A 26,342-nucleotide genomic window follows, 5' to 3' on the forward strand; every position below is an offset into this window, starting at 1 on the left:
TTTTGAATAGAACATGTTATTGAACTGTTTCCTTAAACAAACTATAGTTAATAGTTTGATAAGGTATAAACTATGAATTCCGTTGATTTTGGAAAGAAAAAATTGTAATTGGTGCGCATGCGTTCAGGGTGAGCGAGGGGTGTGGTTGATAGACACATATTGCGGCAGTCACGGTCACTCATTATGAATGCGCATGCGCAACTATTAATCCGCGCGTTCTCTCAACTAGTGTTAATATGAGCGAGGGACCCCCAAACGACCCGTTACAGGTGGACAACGTCAGGTCACATATAGCAACGCTCTCATCTCGTCTTTTTTTTAGTGTGTGAGCTGCTTTTACTCCTTCTCCTGCGCCGTGGCGTGTGAGCGATTTCTTGTGCGTTACGTATACATGCGTGTGATTGGTTTGTGATTTTCCTTCATTTCTTCTTTTTTTCCCCTCTGCTTGTCATTCATTCATTTGTGTGTTTTTTCTCTTTCTTAAGTGACACACACACAGACACATACAATCTTAACTGTCAAAACAAAACAAATAAGCGAAAATATCGTGACGCGGGCAGCAACACACGTTGTTCTTGTTTCAGTGCTATTTACAAGTTTTTGTTTTTCAAAAAAAAGTGTAAATTGTAGGAAACATTTTGCAATTATATAAAACGAGGTAAGTTGAATTCTTCTTGCCCTTTTTATAACACCATTTACTTTAAAAATGAATGTGTCATGATGTTAATAGTGTCTTCAAAAATAAAACAATTTCAGAAAAAAATACATGACTTCCCTTTAGAAAAAGAAAAGAAAGAAAAATGATACACTAAGAATATCCAACATTCATTTATTTTTTATCCCATACTGATTTATGATCTTGAAAGTATCTAAATGCTTCATACACCACATGCTATTTATCCATTCAATAATCGATTGATCGATTAACAGTTCTAGATATGTATGTGTACTTACTCTGAACTGGAAACAATTAAAAATAAAACATTACAAGAAAAAATAAAAATAAATATTTTAGTTTAACGTCCTTCGATTATACCCTTTAGAGTAAGAAAGACGATGAATAAGGCAAATGAATGCTGACGGAAGGGTTGATGGAATGAAAAAGTGGGAAGAAACGGGAGACCCCCGAGAAAACCCACGGAACTTCACGCACCAGACGGGGACCCCACGCTCTAGCACTGAGCCACAGCGGACCCCAAAACATAGCAAGAAATTTGGGAAGGCATTTTCCCAGTATTTGCCTGATGGGTAACTTTCCGATAGTGAAGTGAAAATAATGGCCATTATTTGCTTGGTTAATTGGGAGTTTAACGTCATTTATCAGCGCCAAGGCCATATGAGACGTAAACCTGCAGTTTAACGTACGATCCGAATTACATGCGTTTCCACCGGGAATCAAATCCGGGTCTTCAGCCCTGAAGGCAAGTATGCACACCATTTAGCCACGTAAAAGCTCGTCACTTTTCACAAGTAAGTGTTACGGTTTCAACAACGTATCATTGCCTTCATCAGACACATCTGAAACTTCTTTGGCTTAAATATGTGTCCGATGAAGGCAATGGTACGTTGCCGAAATTTTAACCTTATTATTTATTAAAAGTGACTTGCTTTAGTTAGTTTTAATTAAAGCAAAGAAGTTCCAAAGCTAGAATGAAAAGCATTCATAGACAAAACTCAACAATGACCATTCCATTACGCCGCGCCGTTAAGTAACCTTAAAACGAAGTTGCAAACCTTAAAATGCAACAAACTTTATGTTGAACCTAAAGTAACTTTCCTGAAGTAAAAGAAGTTTGGAACTGTAATGGAAGATTCTGTATGGGCAAAAATCAAGTGAGTGTGTTTGTGTCTGTACTTGTTGTCGAATACCTCAATTTATTTTTAATCGTTCATTTCTTTTGCCATTAGTACATCATAATGATGGACGTTAAAGCTTTCTGAAAGATTTAGAATATACGTTATTGATTATATTCAGCCTTTCAGCTACTACTCGTTTAAAAAAAAAAAAAAAAAAAAAAGTCGGTATTGAGTATAACGTAAATGTGTTGAAAGAGAAAGTGAAGTGGGGTTGTTGTAACGTAGACTTTATCTTGCACTTGGAATGTTGTGGTCTCGTGTAGCGTAGTTACTAACGCACTCGCTTTTGGTCCGAACGGTTCTGGCTTCGATTCTTGGTCGGGACAATCGGTCGAAAATATTTAACAGCTTTCTCAGGCATTCTGAGTGAAGTTTTTCCTGGGTTTTTCTAATTCGCAATAGGAAATGTCAGAATGGTACCTAACATGCAGTTCCTAGTCCGCTTCCTCCCTTCCCTCTTCCCCAGATAGGGTGCTCGCCGAGGAACGTCGCCCCTCATAGGTAACGGATTTAAGGCTACAGATGCCTGTAATGCCTAGAAATATATATAAATAAGTAAGCATCCGAAATGTCCCAATTCAAATCAGTTCGACTCCCGACTTCTTTTTCTTTCTTTCTTTTTTTTTTTAACTTCTCACGTGAAAAACAACATGTTTGCGAAACTGGATACATGCTTATGCAGACGTAATGGCATTTGTGTGTTTATTTTAATTTTTATTCATCAATTATATTCAATGTCTTAACAGAAAATGGATTTCCATCCATAACCAATCATGAACTAATGTCATACATGTGGGTGTTAAACGAATCTTTACTTTCAGTAAGTTACAACTTATACCACTCCATTCCAACACCTAAGAATGGAACTAGGACCCACTCGCCCGTAGTTTAGTGGCCAAAGCGCTCGCTTTCCTTGAGTTCTCAGGTTCATTACCTACTTGAAGTCAATACAATCGAGAATAGGTGACGGTGCATAGTAAACGGGTAGTTTATTATGTGGATTCCTATGACTATCATACTTACTAAGGACTGAGGCTTCCGTTGTACGTGATCAAAGATACAAATTTTATTCGAACACACTGCCTTGTGTTAAAATAAGGTGAGCAAAAGTGTCTCATAGACAGAAGAAACTAATTCATTTTCCGCAAGTCTATTTTTCCGAACGGATGAAGTGATAGCGACGGAATTTTCCATCTATTCTCCTTTGTCTCTCTGAGAACTACCATAGAGTAATGATTGATATTCATTAGATATTCATTACTCTATAGCGTTATGTTGCATAAATATGCTTTATGGGCTATTGATTCCTGGTCCGACAATCACTGTAAACCCTGATCAGATTACTAAGAGTATTTGTTTTACAGTTTCCGAAGTTAAACTTTGCCATAAGGAACTGAAAATTATTATAAATACTTGAACAAGCGTAAATTAAAGTTAAAAAAAAAATCATAACATTACACTGATACATGATTAGTAATTATTGCGGACTGGTAGTAAGAAATTCTGGGTCTATATGTTTCTTAAATATGGGTAATGCTACTGGAATATTTCCATATTTTCAATACTGGTTGTAGTCGAACTCTTGGGTACCTTGGGAGCACGTGGCAGTGTTAGAGCCCCTTTGGTGTTTGGGATCCCTGATTCTATCACAAGCCATGTGAGTTTGTGGTAGACATCATTGTGTCTGTGGATTTTCTCATAATTCTCATTCCATTAATTCTTTCACTATAATTTACCCCAATTAACCATCCGTCTCTTTTAACCTAAATCGTTACATCAAAAACAAGAAAGAAAAAGAAAGAAAGAAAGAAAGAAAGAAAAGAAAGAAACTAGAAATTCTATTTATTTGGAATCTCCTCTTTAGATACAGGAATGTAAGAGTTCTGCTGGAACATAATCTGTTGTAGCCTTTAAAAAACTAACCTACTATAACATTGATTCAACCTAACCCAATAATACATTTACCAAGTTTAACTTGAACATACAACAGTGAACATTGGTAAATCGAGTTTCATTTACGTTAATCGTGACTAAGATTATTATCTTTGAAACAAATAATCCTCTTCAAATCACTTTATTTTTGCAAAATATCAGTGTGTATGTGGAGGAAACGAAGAAAAATATGAACTGAGGTGTCTCACAGAAACTGGAAGAACGTTATCTGGCAAGCGAGAAATCGGTATTCGAAGCCCAGTAAAGCCAAGAACAATTTCCTTCTGAATTGTTCGTCAAAATTCTATTGATAACAAATTTTGTATCTAATAATCAGTCTCAATATTACCTCCTAGAGAACATATGTTGTTTTGCGTTACGTTGAACATTGTTTTAATTTGGCTTACAGTTTGTAAAATCTTCTTTCATAACAACAACCTTTGGCTTCTTAAGAGAACTTAAGGCAATAGAAAATATTTTGCCCTCTGCGCATTATGATAGTGAATTAGTGAATTGCTAATTGCTAATAAAACTTCAACTGATCAAAGCAGTATATATATATAGGGTAGGTTTATATATATATATCTGTGTTACATAGCCTAAACTGTAACATAGATATATACTATTAAAACATATATATTGCTTTCGTCAGTTGAAGTTTAATTAGCAATCATGAATTTTCCAAAGCTCCAATGAATAATCTACAAATATGATAGTTAAGAATGGCCGACCCTGCCTGCTGTTACAAAACTTACGATAAAAGCCAAAGTTACGCAATATCAGGAATTTTCAGGTTTCGAATTATGAATTTCGTAACTGTTCTTGAGGAAATGTTTTTTTTTTTTTCTATTATCTTGGCTCTCTTTTGTGAATAGAAGAACAAGCTGTAGTAGGAACAGAATTCAGTAACATATCATTGCTGACGAAAGTTTTGCAGCAATCTTTTAAATCTGAAAGAGTAATAATCTTGTCGTTAACCGCGGTAAAGTATTCTGATCCCTCCCTCATGACAGAAAAATTCATCTTGATATAAGCAAATCTTGCAATGACTAGCTAATAAAGTCTATATAAATCTAGCTATTAAGTGGCTATGAATTGCGAAATCTCTAACATTGTGTAGTAAAGAAAAGAAAAAAAAACACTTTTTTGCACTGTTTTGCGTATAATATGTGGCATGTTCCTAAAGTTTTGTAAATTTAACTGCAAAAGTCGTCGACATGATTCGTTCAACTTCTGGAGATTTCCAATAATGAGGGATTTTTAAAGGGTTAGTCAGCCTTCTGTAGCGGTATTACAGGTTATTACTAGTTAATTGATTTTGGGTGGACCAATGAAGACATCAGCAATGGGTACTTACAATAAAAAAAAAAAAAAAAAACTGAAACGATGCTAAGATGACTATTATTAGTGTAGTAAATATTATATTATATTGCCAAAAGATGTTATATCATAGTAATTAAGAGATGTACCTTCCAGTGTTATTATTACCACTAATTAATTAATATTTTATAATACAGTATTCTTTATGGTAAGATTATGTCCGGTTAACTTTTGTCCGTTTTTGCATTCATTTTGGTGAGCTTACGTCTGATGATTTTTTTGCCTGTGAGTATATTTCCTCTACCCGGGTACCCTACCCTTGCTCTGCTGGTCTAGTTGCCTTGCCTAGCCAAATCGACTTTGTTCTGTAACTTGTCTTCGGGCAGTTCACTAAAACATTATAATGTCGATTCAGCAGGCATACATTAAATATTATCCATATACATACGACCTTTCATGAACATATGTAGAACAAGCAGTTTTGTTCTTTCTTTGAAATTTCGATTTTAATATTACGTACCTCACATTATATATCCGGTGTTATGTACCATTTTTTATGTGTTGTTATTCATAATCATTACAGGTCTTCTGCCAGTATTGGCAGGTCACTTGCCACAACTGAGAAGTTTCCATGCTTCACGGACTTCCACTAACCCCTTCGTCTTCATGTAGGATTTTTCTATTTTGATATCGTCTATCAATTGTAGCATCCTTAGCCCTCTCCCTCTCTCTCCTGCCATCATACCCTCTTGCACGTCCCTAATGATACAGTTCCTTCTTAACCAATTTCCCAACCAGTTTCTCTTTCTCTTTTTAATAATGTCTAAAATTGTCCATTTCTTCCCATCATTTCTAAGACCTTCTCATTCTTTTCCGCTGGACCTAGTTAATTTTCACCATTCTTTTCCACACCCACATTTCGAAAGTTTCTAGTTGTTTTTAATCATTTTTGCGTAATGCCCATGTTTCTGACCCATACAGCAGAATAACATACCCATACCTGCAACATTTTATGAGCATTTTTTTTTTCTCAAATTTTTGATCGGGGTCTCACAAAATAGTATTTTCTTCCTCTAAAAGGGTTATTTCGCCGAAAAGAAACAAATTAGTATACTAAATTAAATGAACTAAGTAAATTTAATTTTTTAAAAATGGAACCTTACTTTTTATGATATATTTATGAGGCAGATTATTATCCTGTCACTTTCGATGTGATTCACCAATAACTCAATTGGACTCTGTACAGAATGAATTTCTCTTTCATTCTCATTAAGGTACGGATTTATTGAGTTTTTTTTTTTTCTCCTTTTGAAATAGCCTATAAACCATCTTTTATGCTTTCTTTGTCTCCAAAAAGGAAAATAAAACGCATCAGCAAGTTAGCACATAACACATTTATCTAGATAAATCCATCGCATCGTGTAGTATGTTGTAAGAGCCACGTGTGTTGACCAACAACTGCCATTTTGTATGGGTGACCAGAATCTCTTTAACCCGTTTGTTGGTAAACAATGTTGGTCACGTGGTCACTGGAACTCATTCAACCAAGATGAGCAGCCACTCTCACGTGTGTGAAACGACAGCAAAAGAAAGAAGAAAAAGAAATGTGAATCCGGCAAGGAAAGTAATTTATAATGCAAAGCATTACAGAGCAGGGAGTTAATTCCAAGAAGTTACGGATACTCAAACGAAGCCAATGACGATCGTCTGCTTGTTCTTTGGCACTCTTGCAAAAAACCGAACTGGCGTGGTGACAGTGAAATTGTTCTGCTTCGGGGAAAAGAACGAGTCATGACGAATTCCTTAGTGCACTATTGACAGTTTTCTTCCAATGATAATTCCTCTTCATTGTTTCACTCGTGAAGAAATGCAATTTAAAGTTTTCATTATGTAATGTGTTTCGGAAAAGTACTTTGAATAAGAATGAACTTTGCTCCATTCATACTTATTTTCCATAGAACAAACGCATTCTGTTCTCTTTCCATCTTTTAAAAAGGGAAGATTTCTTCTATGCTTCCCTACTGTAGTTAAATTCGTCGTTCATTGAGTTTTAAGCTGATGTTTTATTAAAATTATTTTGTAAAGGTTTCACGAAGTCCAAACTCGAAATTCGATGCCCCTGACTCAGGTACAAAAGCGTGCACATCATAATATGTTATCAAAGGAAAATAATACGTTCTGCGTACATTTGTAGAAATTTAAATTCTGACCTTTTTTCTTTCTTTCTTTTACAAATCGCCAACATTTCATATTGAAACGAAGTTCTTAACCAACCCAGAGCCAAAGATAATTAACTTCTGCTTCAGCTAATGGGTGTTTAAAGAGATGTGGATGACTATTTTCTTTAACAAAATAATACATTTTGATAGTCCCTATGCTGCAGCCGAATTGACGTTTGGCGGAATCAATGAGATTGCAAGGCGCTATTGCTAAGTCTCCACTATCAGCAACCGAAAATTCGCACATGTTAACAACGGTTCTTGTCTCAACCCAACTTCCTTATCGCAGTGTTTGCAGCGTTGCTTGCTCTAAACGGATTCGAATACGAGAGAGGAATGCTGAAGGTCAAACTTCAATTCGGTTGCAAGTACAATAACTACGAAGAGCTAGAGGTTAGCAGTTTCCTACTACGAGATATATTTTTTTACCTCCTTTAAACCACCATAGAAAAACCATGTCTGATGAAGAAACGGAGGTAAGACAAAGGTCTCCACTGCAACTCACTCCTCTCCTCACTTGGCAGATTGACTCTTCCGTCAATTCTTGTGGAGTAACGAGCTTTAAAATATACCGAGTGCCCCCAAGTATGAACTGCATTGTGTAATTCGGTTGCTCCAAGCGGAAAAGACATAATACAACTGCAATTTGTCGTTGAATATGGTGAAAACTTTATAAGCGATAGCTGTGTGCATGACTGCTACAGAGAGTTTAAAGAAGAGAAGTTTATAAGCGACGGCTGTGTGCACGACTACTACAGAGAGTTTAAAGAACGGAACTTTATAAGCGACGGGTGTGTGCACGATTACTACAGAGAGTTTAAAGAACGGAACTTTATAAGCGACGAGTGTGTGCACGACTACTACAGAGAGGTTTAAAAAAAAGAACGGAACTTTATAAGCGACGGGTGTGTGCGTGCACGACTACTACTGACAAGTAAGGGACCATATGGTTGTCGCGCAAATCAGATGCAGACATACGACATCTGATTGAGCATGAAAAGATATGGAGAACACAGAAATTTAAGGTGCTAAGGGCCATACGGTGCGGAGCGAGGAAAGAGGAAACATTGAATGTCGGCAAAATAGAAGAAAGTCAAGAATGACAGGAAAAGTTAATTTCGTGCAAACAGGGAAAGAAAGTCAACCAAAAGAAAGAAACTAAACATAACAAGAGCATCAAGGACGAAGAAAGATCATAATCGGGGTTGCCATCCAGACCGCAGTGTTGCCAGCTCTGCATAACATTGATATGGAAGGTATAGTACAGTATAGCAATTCATGCACAAGGAAAAATATTAGTAACACAAAAGACAATTGAAAAGACTCTGTACACGTGCGTAAAAAAGGTTTAACGATTGCCTAGTCGTGAGTGAATAATGTACATGAGGGAGGACAAATATAGACATGAAAGTGAAGGGGGTACACATGATAACACAGAAACGAAAGTGTTTGGGAGCATCGTTCAGGTACCGCAACGACGCATTCCTATATGATTATGCCGGTGATTGGGATGGACGGTACATTGCTCCCACACATGTATGTTCTTGTTTCGGAACCCAGTAGTAACTTTCCAGCGCGCATGGTCGCTGAATTCCCCAATGTGAAAGCATATGCAAGCAGATCAGCGAATATGACCAAACGGGATTTGCAAATCTTCCTGGAAGAAGTTTTGTGGCCTGATCTTCAGGGTAAGGATCGTGTTTTGCTTTTGGTTGACTCCTGGACTCCAAACAAGGATGACACTCTTCACAACATGACAGTTCCTGACGGTGTTCAGTTCCACAAAAAGCTGATTCCTCCGAAATGTACAGGCCTTATACAACCTGCTGATGTGTTCCTCTTTCGTCCATTCAAAAACATGGTGAAGTTCATCACAGATACGTTAGTGTTCTCCAGTATTAATGTGTGGCAAAGTGAGAACTTTCTCCGCCTTCAGTGATTTGTTCATTACCAGTTTTCCTCTAGGCGATTCCAAAAGATGATACGCTTTGCGTTTTTCAAATATGGCTATTCCAATGAACATCCTGGACAGTTTGAAACACCTTCCGCATATTGCTTTGAAAAAGGACTCACAGAGGAATGCTGCATACACGCGTGTGACCAGCTTGCTTTTATCCGCTGTGATCACTGCGAGAAATGTTTGACCACGCATTCATTCGTGATCTTCACGTCAACTGCAATTAAACTACAAAAGGTGCGTACTGTTCTCTATTTTCCTCCATTTGTATTCACGCAGATGTAATATTCACTCACGACTACGTTAAGCCTTTTTACGCACGTGTACAGAGTCTTTTCAATTGTCTTTTGTGTTACTAATATTTTTCCTTGTGCATGAATTGCTATACTGTGCTATATCTTCCAATATCAATGTTATGCAGAGCTGGCAACACTGCGGCCTGGATGGCAACCCTGATTATGATCTTTCTTCGTCCTTGATGCCCTTGTTATGTTTAGTTTCTTTCTTTTGGTTGACTTTCTTTCCCTGTTTGCACGAAATTAACTTTTCCTGTCATTCCTGACTTTCTTCTATTTTGCCGACATTCAATGTTTCCTCTTTCCTCGCTCCGCACCGTATGGCCCTTAGCACCTTAAATTTCTGTGTTCTCCATATCTTTTCATGCTCAATCAGATGTCGTATGTCTGCATCTGATTTGCGCGACAACCATATGGTCCCTTACTTGTGAGAGTTGAAAGAATGACTTACCGATGTGCATGACAAGAGCAGCTAAGGGTAGAAAGTATGAAAGCAGGTGCAATTGCTAAATACGTGAGTCATGTACTTCATAAAAGAAGTACGTAAATTGCGATTTCTGAACTGTCTCCTGAGTTCCCTGAATTTTCAAGATGAGCGCCTAAGGATATCAAATTATATCCAGCAGGAGCTTCGATTGTACTTGTTATGTTTTAAAGCACATATTCTACAACAATTGAACGTCAAATTCTGTCTATCGATGTTGGAGGCGGGTGATGTCTAATGAACAGTTTTGTGTTTCGCCATGTCTTCTCATAGGTTAGCGAGGTTAAAAAATAGCCCTCGTATTTTGTCCTCGACAATTTGTTTTACAATAAATCAAAATACCATTCAATATGTCATCATCATCATCATCATAAGAGGTATTCGACCATTATTGCCAGATCATTGTTTCAACTGACAAGCTTTCATGCTACATGATCGTTATCTAATCTATTCGTCTTCACTTATGATTTTTTTTTATATCATCCATCAACTTTAGCCTCCTTCGCCCCTCCCTCCCTTTCCTGTCAACATATGCCCTAGCACGTCCTTCATGATATAGTTCCTTTTAGCCAATGTCCTAACCAGTTTCACTTCTTCTTTTCAATTACATCTAAAATTGTTCTTTTCTCCCCCACCAAATTTACCACCCTTTTATTCTTCCCTATACCCACATTTCTAATCTAAACAGTTTTAAAAGAAGGCAATCAACTCTATTTTCCTCTCGTTTCAATTCATGGGAGCACGTTCGATCAGTGGTATAGCGCTTACCTTTGGTGTGTAGGGTTACTGATTCGATCTCCGGCCAAATAAGTTTATGGTGAACAACATCGTGTTCATGGGTTTTCTCGGAGTTCTCCCGTTTCCTCCCACAATTTCATTCCACCAATTCTTCTCATCATCATTCACTTGCCTTAATCATCGTCTCCCTTAACCTAAAGGATATAATTGTGGAACATTAAACTGAAAGATGGCATTTCATTCGTTTTCCCTTTTAATTGATTATATCGACTATAGGCATACATTATAGTTAGGCCTGTCCCTAAATAATAAAAATTGGGGATTAAAATGATTTTCAAACGGGATTGATTTTGTACATTTTTCTTCTTTTCCTAAATTAAAAAAAAAAAAAAAAAAAAAAAAAAAAAAAAACTTTCTCCCTGCAACATTATAAAGAATTTACAGCGTAGCTTGTTACCTAACATAGAAACTTAATCGGTGATTATTTCTAGCGAGGAATAATCTTAGCATCTCGTTAAGTATTCAGAGTCGCAATTCCTATTGGCGACATATCTGATAATGCATGTGACGAGAAGCGTGCCAGAAAAGTACAGGTATTTTTGCAGCCAAAGAATGTTGCGCTTTTTTCAGTTTAGTTCCTCTCTCTTTCTCTCTCTCTCTCTCTCTCTCTCCTTAAAAGAAAAATAAAATAAAAATAACTGAAGGTCATGGCGACGCGTTCCAGACCACAACATTGATCCAGAAAACCTGCTGCAACTCGACATAAAAAAAAAAATTAAAAAACTTGCACTGTGCAAATCTGATAGTAATTGCAGGTTGCGGATAGGTGGGTTTGTAAGAGCGGGAGAGATTGTCTCTAATTGTGCTGTAAAGTAGCTCAGTTATCATAAGCATCTTCTGAGGTGCGAGTCATGCCTCGAGATGTTGGTTCTTCGAGGATTTGCGATGAAGATCAGTTCAGTTGATCATTTTTCTAAACGGCAGCCCATTGTTCAAAGGTTCAGTCGGTTCACGATCATGGCCTTCAAAGAAAAACAAAGGTTCTTTTTGTAATGTTTGGCTTTTCAACGCTTTGTGAACAGATTAGATTCTGAGCTGTTTTACCGACATAAGGGTGTGATGATTTATTGATTTTGAAAGTTATAATTTGAAGACAGAAATGATATGCAGGACACTACGTAGCAACTAATTATACAGAGTAATACATATAGTTGAAAAATCGATTTTTTTTAAAGATGTGACTACAATAATCTAATCTACTCTGTTTCAATGCTAACAACTATATCTCCTTGTTTAGTATACTAGCAGTTCTCTCGTTGCTATATGGTTAGAATACTCGTCTTTGGCATCGGAGACCCAGGTTCGAGGGAGGATTTAGGAATAAGATTTCTTTGTTTTCGGCAACTGTATCCATGTTAGGCTGTCATGTATGAGGGATGACGTCCCTCGGCGATCAGACTATCTGGGGAAAGGAAGGAAGAAAGAATTGCGAAAGGAAGGAAGCAGCCTCTGACCTACATGTTAGGTACCATCCCGGCATTTGCCTGGTATGAATGAGAAAAAAAAAGTAAAACATCTTTTAGGATGGCTAGCCTGAGAAAGCTTTTTACACTTTTTCGACCGAGTATCCCCACCGGGAATCGCACTCGTAACCGCTCGCACGAAAACCGAGGGCGTTAACGACTACACTACTCGGGATCACGAGACTCAGGTTCGATTTCCAGTGTGAGTTCATATGGTTTGGATCCAAGATTAAGTTGTAGGTCCAGACTTCATATAGCTTTGATGCTAAAAGGGACGCTACACTCGAATCCAACCAGCTCTCCCCTTTAGTCTAGTGGCTAGGGCACACATCTTTGTTGCAGGGATTCCCGAGTTTGAGGAGTCTTTAAATTCAAACGCATTACATTGGTTCAAATTCCACTTTAAACTGTGGTAGGTCTATGTCTTATATAACCTCTCTGCTGAAAAAGACACCGAACTTCAATTCAACCAACTATACTAACTCGCACCATGCTCTCAACGTAAGATGGCGACGAAAAGCATAATACTTGAAACTTACATCAACGGACTAAACTACACATATATATTACTGACATTTCATTGTCTCTGAAAAAAAAACTCGCTTTTATAGAATTTTTTTACCCCAACATTTTAGTGGGGACAGGACAGAATGAACAGCAATTATTCTCAATTCATATTTATTTATAGCACGACCAACAAGAGATGGTCTCTGACGTTTCATACCAGATGCGGTGGAACATTGCAGCCCCTACTTTGATACCAGTGTTACCAAGCACGATCACTCTGTCTTATACCATTAATTAAATTGCTACTACAGTTGCACCGAAAAAAAAAAAACTTGACACGCGAGTAGTGGCAATGTCACTGCGAGCTGTCAGAGACGTTCTCTTACTGGACGCACTATTAACAATCTAAAAATAAATCTGAAGTGCAGCAGAGTAGAATGAAAATCACTTCCCTACAAAATGTCTTTTTGTCATAAGGCAATGACTTGGTGAACCACCACACAGAAAATTTACAACTTCAAATTATTTTTTACTCTGTCTACAGTTATGTTTAATACTTAATAATAACCTTGCGTGTTTTTACTATGTTACTTTTAGTTTTAGTACAATCAGTATATGAAATAATTAATTTTTACAGGGAGCTGAAGTGAGGTTAAGAAGAAAAAAAAAGGAACATATTAGTATATCTTGCAGCCAACACAAACATGTTCCCCAGTAATACTTTTGTTTCTTTGCAGAGATGAATAATCCTCTTATCTCCCAATATTTCGAATACTAAGAAGTATACTACAACTTTACTGTATATTTATAACTAATGTGTTTACTTTATAGTCCATACAATTTCCGTATAAATTGAGAGTAATCTAAATGAGCGTAATTTCTTTATAAAGAACACATCTCGTTTAATGGACAATTAATCGTATGTTATCGATTGCAGTTATTTAGAGGTTTCATTGTACTTTTAAGTACAGTATAAATATGTGAACTTACAATTTCTAGCCTCACCCATTGCTGGAGTTGGTTGGTTTGTTCAAGTTTAGCAACCCCTTTCAAAATCGAGGTTATATGAGATGTGAACTTTCAGTTTAAGGGAGATAGGCTACATTGTATATCGAAATATAGTTTTATATTACTTGACTTACACTATAAAAAAAATTGTCACTGGAAGACGTCCACCCCCTTTTCCTATCTAGCGTCGTCTCTACTTGTAGTTTAGGGGGCGCGGTGGCTCAGTGGTAGAGCGTTCACCTCCGGTGCCTGGGTTCCCTTGTTCGATCCGAGCTCGCGCCGTGTGGACTTTGTGGTGGACAAACACCGAGCTCGTGGGTTTTCTCGGGATTCTCCCGTTTCCTCCCACTTTCTTCATTGCAGCAATTCACTCATCTTTCATCATCACCGTCTCCTTTAGCCTAACCGGCATAACTATGGGACGTAAAACTTAAAGATTTCATTTGATTTTTCTACTTGTAGTTTGAAAGTCTACCATAGTTTCACAGTATGAAATGAAATTCACTTGCCATTAAACGTTGAAATTTTTCTTTTGGCAAAATCTGCTTTGAACTGCTCATCATTTAATGTGACATGTTTTTTATAATCGAAATGAAATGAAATTAAATATTTCAGTTTAACTTCCCACGTTATCTCCTTTAGGCTAAGGAAGATTATGATTAAGGCAAGTGAATGATGATGGAAAAGTTGGTAGAATGAGAATGTGGGAGGAAACTGGAGTACCCAAGAAAGCCCACCACCAACTTACTTGGCCGGTGATGGAACCACGCATCAGAAGTATGCAGTTTAACACTAAGTCACCGTGTCCTCCATTTCTAAATCGAATACATAATAATTAGGAACTAAACGAAACTCTTCATTTCGTCTATATGCATACTCATTGCAGTTTAGCATCCTTTTCCAGTAGCGGTTATACGAGACATTTTAAGATGGAATACTAACCAGCTAGGAATCGAACCCGGTACCCCTCACAAAATCAAATAATGAGGATATATATCTACCTATCTATGTCTATTGGTATTGAATGTATTGCTGGTACATACTAACTTACATAACAAAATGGAAATATTAGCTATATGATAACACCTTATAAATGGAATTCACCCATGGTTAAATAATTTTACGTGCGAGATCCGAACTCGATTCCTGGTGGGAGTATATGTAATTTTGATGACTAATTAACCGAATGTCTCATCCTACCTACTGAAAGTTAGTTCCCTACGAAACAAGAGGAGGGGCTGTTTCGTTTCGATAAAGTGTTATGAAAGTGATTTCCCGTCTCGTGAAGTGCATCTATTAATAATAAAAGAGCTCTCTGTCGTATTGATGAAAATTATGTCTCGTTTCGTCTTGTACGCAGCCCTACTGAAAATGGATATTAAAACTGGAATAGACACTTATATTAAACTTTCAATCAATTAATCATTGGAGAAAAAGAAAGGTAATGGTAATGTGATTTTAAGAAATCGTTGCTATGTTGTATGGAGAATAAATAAACTCTGCTACTCAAGACAGTAAGTAACAAAGATCATGCCATTTCATATCCCTTTACTGCAGGTAACCAACATATTTGATACTGTGCAAGTTGCGTAAAAGCTAGGGAATGTTTTAAATTTTAAACCTGATATTGACACACACACACAATACAAAAATTTGCTTTCGTTTAAAGGTTATTGTATGTATTATAAGTCCAACTACTTGATCCTAATAACTGCATATAGCCATTTACAATGCCTTCACTTATACTTTTTTTAAATTAAGAAATTGAAAGGAAATGAATCAAAAGCATGATAAGAAGCAGTGCGTAACGAAATCGCAGATGAAATGGACCGTAACACAATTGAACAACTTAGCAGCCGATATTGCATCAGGCAATAAATACAACTACAGTGAGGCTCTATGGCACTTGATCTATGTCAAAACTCTTAGCAAAAGGGGGAGACGGGAATATAAACAATTAACAGCTCAAAGATTCAGAAAGGAAGTCCACCAGTAAATCGTATGTTAAGGTAGTATGATGCATTCAAAGTTGTTATAACCATTTTCATAAGTTTTTTACCCGACTACAAAAGAGCCTAAAAGGATCATGTTGTGCTTGACATGTCCGTGTATGGGTATGTGTGTATTCATGTCCGTTAGTTCCACTACGGAACTCAAACGCCTGAATTAATTTCAATAAGTTTAGCTATCGTTGGGGTTGTGGTAACAGTCCACATCCAATCCTCTTTCATCGCTTGTACGTAATGCCTATCTTTCTACTCCATATAGTACAATACTACACACGAAGCATTTTATGAAACTTTTTCTGATCTTTTTATTCAAAAATCCACAAAATATACTTTTCTTCCTTCTAAATGCTGCTTCATGTCAGCACCAATACAAGAGGAGTCGTAAGTCTTTCTATAGTTCCACAACCCTTATAGGAGGCATGTATATGCCGTGATCATCCGTAAGTGCAAGATGAAACTGTGACAAGCGGACTATTTAATACAGGGGACACCATTCTATCAGTGTTAACTGGCAGTGATGATGAGCACTCAACAACGTGTGATCCGTGAACTGTTACTGTATTGACTTCAAACTCGGGCATAACCTATAGCAGCAACTCAAAGCATTTGTCATTCGTGAGGGGAAGATGGAGTGAACCACAACACAAATACTCGTTGATTACAGAAATTTCGTACTGGTTGTAAAAATGTCGAAGATCACCAAGATCCGGTCGCTCTGGAGTAACAGATTCTGAGGTCATACAGTATGTCGTTGAGGAAAATCCACCAGCACACGACGATTGCGAAATCAACTTCACATGTCTCAGTCCAATGTAGTACGTCACCTTCAAGAAAACCGTCAAGAGCTGCTGCATTGTCCCACATGAGTTAACCCCAACTTGGGCTAGAGGAGAGTAGATGTGTGCCGATAACTGGTGCAAAATTCGTTAACTACTCCAATTTTATTGCTGTGTGTATGAATTCTTTAAATAATAATAAAAAAATAGAGTAAATTATTGACATTGAAGGGATTAGAGCAGTGGTCCCCAACCTTTTTTCATCACCTGGCGCCCTCTTCATAGATATTTGCATACTTCATATCCCTTAACCCACTTTTTCCGTTCGACTGACTCCTGTCAGATAAAGCATTAAATACTATAATCTTCAATATTTTCGTTCAGCTTAACGTTCTACGAGTATGCCCTTTAGGCTAAGGGGGACGGATGATTAAGACAAGTGAATGATGAACGAAGAATTGGTGGTATGAGAATGTGGAAGGATATAGTAGTTCCCTGAGAAAGTCCAAGGTCACGACGTTGTCTCCCACAGACCTACTTGACTGGGAATCGAACCAGGGACCCCATACATCAGAGGTAAGCACTCTGCCACTGAGTTACCGTATGCCCCAATCTTCAATACTACTACTGCTACTATTAATACTAATACTACTAATAATAATTCTCACTAATTTGTATTTATTTCCAGCAAAATTTTTTCATATCGAAGTTGCAGTGTATTATTATTATTATTATTATTATTATTATTATTATTATTATTATTATTATTATTATTATTATTATTATTATTATTATTATTATTATTATTATTATTACCAAGTTTGCTCTTAATGGTACCACAGTTTGTACTCAACAATTATTGAAAATTGAAGTTAAAATATTATCTGTGTAACATAACCCCTTCGTTGTTTCTGAATCTCTTAGTCCAGAGAAGGAATCATTTAAAGAGAGGCTTTCTAGCAAGAACAACACATAACACTTTCATCGACCACCAAAACGCATCGTTTCGAGAAATGTAACATAACGCGTTCATTCTCTAATCCTTTGAAGTGTTATGACGGAAATTATAATCAAGTTTATCACGAGATGTCAAAATAAACAATTATTACTCTTGTTATTGGGCGATATTTTAGTATTGCAATTATTACTTTAATATCAACGATAAAAATGTTTCTCGTTTTATCCTGGTATCTTATTTCGAAATAATAGAGTAGTAAGTGTATTGTCACAGATTTATATGCAAAATTTTACTGCGTATATTTTCTGTAGTGAACATCAGCTATGTAAAAATATGCAAGTAAGTACAGTGTGTAAATCTTATTGTAACCATATACTAATTCTATTAACCTTTAACGAGATACAACTTTTGAATTTTATGAGGTAGTTTGATGAATAACGAACTTGTAAAAAAATGTTGGTGGTTCGTTGACATTAGATTCAGAAGGTCGTGGCCTTAATTCTAATTCTGAGCACAAGCATCTTACTTTTTTTTTTTTTTTTTAATTTACATAATTCACTTTTCGTAATTGGAGGGAAAATTGCGAGACATTGCGATCGTTGTTTACACAATTACCTCCTTGATTATCGATTGGAGTAATTTATGGCAGTCAACGAATCTGAGTGATACACAACTTTAAAACAAATGATACACTACTTACTTCGACTTATTTACTCCAAATTAGTGTTAATACAATGTGAACACTGCATTTTAAAATAAGTTGATCGAATGTTTGGTATCATAAAATATATTTCAATATTTGACCGAAAGTACTTAAGAAATACACCGGTTTATCATTGGTGATTCAAAAGTAAACATTGTAAATTTATCTGAGCTAAGCCGAACTTATTATGCGTTCCAACTACGTAACGTTAAGGTTTATAACTTGAGGACAACAAAATTGATAACGCCTAAATTTTGCATACACAGACATACAGATAGATCATTTACACTTCCGAGTTCAATAGACGGCCCACAGGGGAATCTATTATTGAGACGCGAATTCTATACGAAAACAAGTGAGTGTTTGCTTCATAGTGTAAAACTTCTATACTATGGGAATGCAATAATTTAATGCACCACTTCTGGTTTCAATAGACAGCGCAGATTAGAGTTGGGACTTTCAAGATATAAAATAAATCACGCTATTTCTTGTTCGAGTATTGTATTGTATGGGGAAGAAACGTGGACATTACGCAGAAATGATGAAAAACGATTAGAAATGTGGATATGGAGAAGGATGGAGAGAATTAGTGGGGTCGAGCGGAAAAGGAATGAGAGAGTGTTAGAAATAGCGGGGGAGAAAAAACAAAAAACAGTTTGTTTTCATATTATTGAGAAGTGGAAGATAAACTGTTTGGGACATTGGCTAACGAGAAACTGTATCATGAGGGATGTGCAAGAGGGTATGGTGGCAGGAAAGAGAGGGAGGAGTCTAAGGAGGCTACAATTGATGGACGATATCAAAATAGAAGACGAAAAGGTTAGCGGAAGAGATTGAAGCATGGAAACTAAGCTTCTCAGTTGCGGAAAGTGACCTGCCAATCATAGCAGAATACCTAGATTGTGATGATTTCTTATTATTTTCTATTTATGGGGGAATCCATATTAAAACCGAAACTAGTTAAATTCACCGTTTGTGGTTTCAATAGAGTAGTAAAGGTGGAGTTGAAACCTAACCCTGGAACGCTTATTATCACAAAACCATTTCTACCTATTTCTTATCGATTTTTTATTTTCTGAAAATTCAAGAACACTGCATTTCGTGCGAGTTCAACTGACTTATCCGATCTGAGTTAAATTTGGCTTAGTGCTAGATCTTGAACTGCTATACAAGTGTTTCACATATTATAGTGTGTAGACTTTAGTTCCCAATTTATAAGCCATCAAATGTGGGGTGTTGACTAAGTGAAAGGATTAAGCTCATTTCCCATAAGCCATGTCCCCAGCAGATAATGCTATGAAACTTATATTGTATATGTTAAAGTACTACGCGAGTTAATACGAGAAACCATATTAGTTTGGGCAAAGGTCAAACAGAGGCGCGAAAATTGAATATGGAATTAACGTTCTCGAATACGGAGAAAGTACAAAAGTAGGCATATTTTTTCTTTTAAAAAAAACACCACAATGTTTGTTTTTTTTTTCAATAGTAAATAGTAAAACCTTTAAAATGAACATAATCACCTTAAGGAAATGTAACATTGGCAAGTTATAGTCGATCAAAGTTGGACCAAATTGATATTTTAAACATACTATTTTGATTTACTACAACTTGCCAATGGTACATTTCCCCCAAGGGGAATGTATGCTTATTTTAAAGGTCTTACTGAAAATCCACACATAGGGTGTTTTTTTTTTAATTTACCTATTTTTGTAGTCTTCTCATAGACGATTATGTTAATTCCAAATTCAATTTTGGTGCTCAAACTAATATAGTTTTTCGTATTAACTCATGTAGTATTTTAACATACATATAAATTCCATTGGTTTATCTGCCGCGGACATGGCCTATCGGAAATAAGCTTCAGCAAAACAATTTGACAAAAATCTTATGTTAAAATGGAAATTTTGGAAAACAATTTTGACAAAGATTTGCTATTAAAAATCAACGAAAGATAACTTTTTCTTGTTCACAATTCAAAAACTTACACTTGTATTGTGATGCTTGTCGAAAGACGAACGGAGACGATTGCAAGCTGTGAACTATGTCGCACAAAATGTCTGTGCCTTTCATTTTTTTTTTTTTTTTCATGAGAAATAAGATTGCTTCAAACCATATTATTTATGACAGCATTAGTAACTGTATCACTTAACTCCATTGTACTGTGCTAAGAATGTTCTTTTTTTAAAATTGAATTTCTAGTTTTACATTCCACAGGTGTATCATTTAGGCTAAAGGAGACGATAATTAATAAAAGTAAATGACTATGAAAGAAATGGTGGAATGAAAATAACGGATAAAATCTATGGACACAGCGTTGCTTACCACAAAGTCACGTAACCAGGGATCGAACCAGAGATACTACCAATAGAGACGAGCGCTCTATTACTCCTTTTTTTCTTAAATGAAACTTTATCTCTTAATTTTTTGACGCTTTTTCATGAATACCAAATTTAACAAGGACAGAAATATTGAGGGCAGTTAAAAACGCCTATATGAACTTCAGACCCTTCTTTGGACTCGAACTCCGATGGTTTTCGCCTCAGCCTACTCGACAATAAAATACCAATCACTACTGAGCAGGAGAGCATCCAGAATTTTCTGTTGAGAGACTCCAAACTTAGAAGGAGGATTAATACCCTATGTTTATGTAGTAATGAACAAGTGTTATTCTGGACCGGAAAAGGCAATAAGTAATTGTAAAATACTTCCACCTAAATTTTGAGGGGAAAAAATTATAGAATTAGATTGTTTTTGTAACAGTAAGAGTGCAAATGAAGTATAAGATCAAATTTTCATGCTACATCAATCATTTCCCTTTAAAATAAGTATAATTTTATTGAGAAAGTGTTGAGTTAGGAAGTTTTGGGGGGATCCGGACACAGTAGACCCCTTCGTATGTGCGCCCCTGCTTCTGATCAATTAACGCCCCCTCTTAAAAATGTGATATTCATCCAAAGTAATTGATTCTTTTATCGGTGTGTTTTTTAAATTCTATGGAAAATTATTTACTTTTTTTTTTTTAAAAAAAAAGACACAATAAGGAAGACGGATTGAATCCAAAAAGCTTAAAGTATTTTAATAACATGACAGGAAAGCAAATTTTTCACTAAATATTTATTTTGCACTGTACCATTACTAAAATAATAGTTATTTATGATATTATTCCAGTTATTCATATTTGTTTACGTGAAGGTATAACATATTCCACCCATTCAAAATCCCCACCTAGTTCAGCACTTCAGAAGGCGTTCCAAAGCAGGAACCACTTCCTTCTTTGCTTCCCTACACATTACACACAATCTTAATACAGAATGTACATTTTAGTATCAAAACAAAGAAGCCTTTTGATTCGCTGCTTTTAAAATTGATTCTGTACGGAATGAAAGTACATCTCATTGTTTATCTTTGTCCTTGTCTCCAGTGGGGACACGCCTGTCTCCATATTTCTTCAGAATCGACGTGGATTTAACCAAAACAGCATCACAGAGTATTTCAGGTGTATAGGCAGAGAGAGAGACAGAGAGAGCAATGAGTAATGCAAGTTAATATGGAACGCCTTCGTCTGGTCCTCCCAGGGTAAACATGTTAAGTAGCAGCCAGGGTTGCCAGTGAATTTTTATATATTTAAAATATAGTGAAAGCTTTATAAATTGCCTACACTTTGATATGTATGAAATGTTCAGTTTATACAATTTGATAACTCAGGGAGCAATATCGTATTACAGCGTGTATAACACATGTATTATGCCCACTCCCTTAAATTTCAGAGAAAATGATTTGCGTGGATAAATCACAAACAGCCTGGAAAGTACTTTTATGTCTTAACTACGTTGAAACAGTTGGAAGTGAAAACAATAATTCAACACTTCCTCACCACTTTATCTATCTATCTATCTATCTATCTATCTATCTATCTATCTATCTATCTATCTATAGCTGCTCGAGGTCTATTTCGGTCCAATAATAGATATTGCTTTTCTTTTCAGATATTCGACATTTAGCTGTAATTTTGAGTCTATCATAAGATTCTATTTATGATTAAAAGTAAAAATTAATAAAACAATATAATACTTTTCATATACGCTCTTTGTTAAAACATTTTGCTTCATGAAATATTTACAGAGTTTACGTATTTTCTGTAAAATGGCTCTTATTTCAAAGGGAGTGAGATTTGATTCCACCATTTTACATTAAAATAGTTATAAAAAGGTTTATCTACTATATTATCGATTCACAAATAAAGAATTTTGCGTTTTTTGAGCAATAAAGTCTCTTTGAATCAGTAAAACCCACCAAAGCTTCTTTCTGTGAAGTCAAAAAATCGAAGAACAAAAAAAGTTTTTGTTTTGGGTCAATTCCGGTTCAGAATAATAATATATTACAAGATGTATTATCATAGAGAATTTTGTTAATTTATTATTTAAAAATGTTATATCTATACCATATCTATCGTTTTGGAAGGTTTATTACGGTCCTCATTTCCAGATAATTTTCGAAAAATATTTAATAATTTATGTGTTTTTGATCGAATTTAAGTGAAATTTTATCAATTTACGCTAACCGTTCATAGAAGTGTTATTGCAAAGTAACATAGTAAATAAATGAAAAATAAAGAATTAATACGCAATTATTTTTTTTGGTCATGAGGTCTAGTGTGAACTTTTTCTAGTTATTTCATAGTATTACAACTCATTAAATTTCATACTTAAGAACTTAACCAAAGCAAATCGTAGCACTACCATATGAATGAAGGTTGTCTCCGCTTAAACATTTCTTAAATATTGTAGTTGGAACATTGAAGTTTGTCATGGCTACCAACATTATGGATAACATTTCGACATAAAGAGACAATAGACAAACCACACGCTTCTTGTTGTAATCTTTTCGTCGGAGGAGCAGAGGAGAGGGGAGTATTTGTTGCCGTACGGAGAAGAGGGGGAGTATTAGTTTCTTTACGAACTGGCCAAACTACCGCGTACCATTCATATCTCGGTTGAATGGTTGATTGACAGTTCAGTACACAATGACAGAGAAAATGGTTTAGTGCTGTGATGATGTGCGTGTATTAGTAAACAAAAGAACTGAGACTAGAGTTTAAAACATCACCTCGTGGGCGGTACAACGAGGAGTTAACCTTATAAACATATATTTTCTTGTATATACATTCTTTTTGTCGTAACTTCCATAGTACCCAACCGAATTTCTTCAAATTTTCACCAAAGAAAGCTTACACTTTTTTTCTTTTTATTTGTTAGTACAAGTAAAATCAGGAACATACATTAACATTATTTTTTAACCGAAAATATAATTTCACTTCTGGCACTTCGAGCAATTAAAATAAAAAAGAAAGGTAGAAAGAAATCTCTCGGGGAAAGTGTATCTGGTAAGAATTTTAGGAATCGTTACAGCGGTTAAGGTCTATATTAGCGTTTGTATATCTATTACACTCAAACTATATAAATACATTAAGCAAAATCATTTTAAGATATTTAATAATCTCGTGAAAATCATATTGCTGTTATACCTACAGAGTAATTATTTCCTACTCGTCTATATATAATAGGAGTAAGCTTTTACGATTAGAGCCAGGAGAGAGAGAGATTGAGAGCAAGTTTAAAAAAATGAAATTAAATCTTTCAGTTTAACGTCTCATGATTATGCCCGTTAGGCTAAGGGAGACAATGACTAAGGCAAGTGAATGATGATGGAAGAATTGGTGAAACGAGATTTCGAAGGAAACGGGGGTATCCCGAGAAAACCCACAGACATGATGTTGTTCATCAAAATCTTACTTGGCCGGGGATCGAACCAAGGGCCCCTCGCACCAGAAGGAAGCGCTCTATTACTGGGCCACCATGTCCCCCTTAGAATAGCTTGAGAAGAGAAACGGAGAGAATGATGTGAATGAAATTGAATAGAAAAAAAGCTGTCAGTATTCGATTAATCACGAATACACGAACAGTGCATCTGCAAAACCATCGACTTCGTCTTGTTTGACTGTATTTTATCAACAGTATGTTTGCTGCTTTCTTGCTTTCTACCTGTAATTTGCTGGGAACACGAGCAACAAACTGTGACGTCGCAGAGCATCCAGTTGAAAGTGATTGCTATAGAAGGATAAATTCTATCACAATCCGAAACTGTCTGCATGAAAAATTCTTAATTTATATTTGATTGACACGAAATGCTCCACTCGGGACCATAGGCGTCAATACGTGGATGTTCCAGGACTCAGCGCCCATTTGAGATTCTTAAGGGTACTTAGCACAAATTGGATTTCTGCGTTGAAATTAATATCGAATGTTACATTTTTATACCAATAAAATAATTAGGTAATATAAAATGAGCTTCAGCAGTGAGTATAATTAATCTAATTACACGTTACAATTTTAAAAGTTAAGACAATGACCAATGCTGGTTACACATTTAATATGGGAAAATAAAATTTTAATGTTCAGTCCAAGTTCAATAAAAAAAATAATAATAAAAATAGGTAATGGTGGTGTGAAAAAAAAATTGACGACTTTGCAGTTTGAAACTAATTTCACAGTTCATTTGATTTCAGAGGCCAGTGTCCCTCCGTTGATAGTCTTTCATGCATCTCAAAGGGGAACCTTAGATTGATAATCACTAATCTATTGAATCTGTTGAAAAAATTAGAATGAAAAACGTTGTAACTTTTCTTCAAAAACCGCAGATGAGCACCCACTGAAAACAATAATAAGTGAGTTTCGTTTCATAATGAGAAAGTACAGTAGACTTCCAAACTCTAGGAATTCAGTACTCAAACTTGAAGTAGTACATCTCTAACTATGGTCCTAATAGATTAATTAATACGATCACAGATAGAATATATACCTTGGACAATGAATCCATATCAAAAAGTCATTACTCGTTGTGCTTGGGGAATGGTTGAAACTGGAAATCGTTGATTTTTTTTTTATTATTTATTATTTATTGAACAATTTCCCAGATACAGCATAACTTTGCCATTTTACACAGGGACATGCTAACAAAAGAAAGAAAAAAAACAAGACAACAATAACAACAACATAGAAAAAAAAGAGTGTAAAAGTAAAACTATTCCGTCAAAGCTCGTTTAATTGCTCTTTCAAACACTGGGTAGCTCGAAAAAATGTCCACATCAGTTGTTACTTGATTATAACTATTTGGTATTCTATAAAAAAGAGACCTCTGTATAACAGCCAACCTAGGACGGGCAAGATGGAATAGGTGGGTATTCCGAGTGATGCGGGAAGGGACACGTAAGGATAGTTCCTGAAGTAATATTTCCGATCTTAAGGTTCCATTAACTATTTTATGTAGATATTTCAGGTCAGAGATAATTCTGCGTACTTCAGGAGTCTGAATATTAAGATGTCGCAAGAGCTCCTTCTTAGATAATATTCGAAGTGCAGGAACACGGAATCGGACTATAGCAATGAAGAAATTGAGAACAGAATCAAGTCTGGAGAGATGTGTAGGTGCTGCCATGGCCCATATGGGAGAGCAGTATTCGATCTTGGGCGCTATTAAAGTCTTATAAAAAGTTGCTAATGAAGAAACAGTGCGTAGTTCGGTGAATCGATAAAGAAGTCCCAACATGCGCATTGAATTCTTTAGTATTGAGGAGATGTGGTCAGAGAAGGTGAGTTTTGAATCAAAGATGACACCAAGATCGTTATGACTAGCAGAATGTGTGATAGGGGAATCGTTGATATGGTATGTGGAGGGAACAGGAGACTTTTTCAAAGTTATAGTAATACTGTCACATTTCTTACTGTTGAGTTTCAAGTGCCACATTTCACACCAGCCTGTAAGGTAATTTATGTCTTCCTGTAGAGCAATTGTGTCATGGAGACACGATATTTCTCTGTATAACTTACAATCGTCAGCAAAAAGCAGAAGGCCACTAGATTGAGCTGATAAGTGCGTGTAGAGATCATCCATATACAGGACAAACAGTAGAGGCCCAAGTACACTCCCCTGAGGCACCCCTGAGATCACGGGTTGGGGGTTAGAAGTCGCCCCTGAAAGAACAACTCTCTGTTT

At 36.0% G+C, this 26,342-nt stretch overlaps 1 protein-coding gene across 1 annotated transcript in view; it reads left to right on the forward strand.

Annotated features, from left to right (window-relative positions):
- Positions 1-218: 218 nt before the first annotated feature.
- The window catches only part of LOC145694853 (uncharacterized), a 301,347-nt gene continuing 275,223 nt past the window's right edge, over positions 219-26,342 (forward strand). The window contains exon 1 of the mRNA XM_081771548.1: positions 219-658. The gene's annotated coding sequence lies outside the window, so the exon portion shown is untranslated. The remainder of the gene's footprint in view (positions 659-26,342) is intronic.

Source organism: Thermobia domestica, chromosome 9, assembly GCF_964235325.1.
Source record: "Thermobia domestica chromosome 9, izTheDome1.hap1.1, whole genome shotgun sequence".
Lineage (NCBI taxonomy): Eukaryota > Metazoa > Arthropoda > Insecta > Zygentoma > Lepismatidae > Thermobia > Thermobia domestica.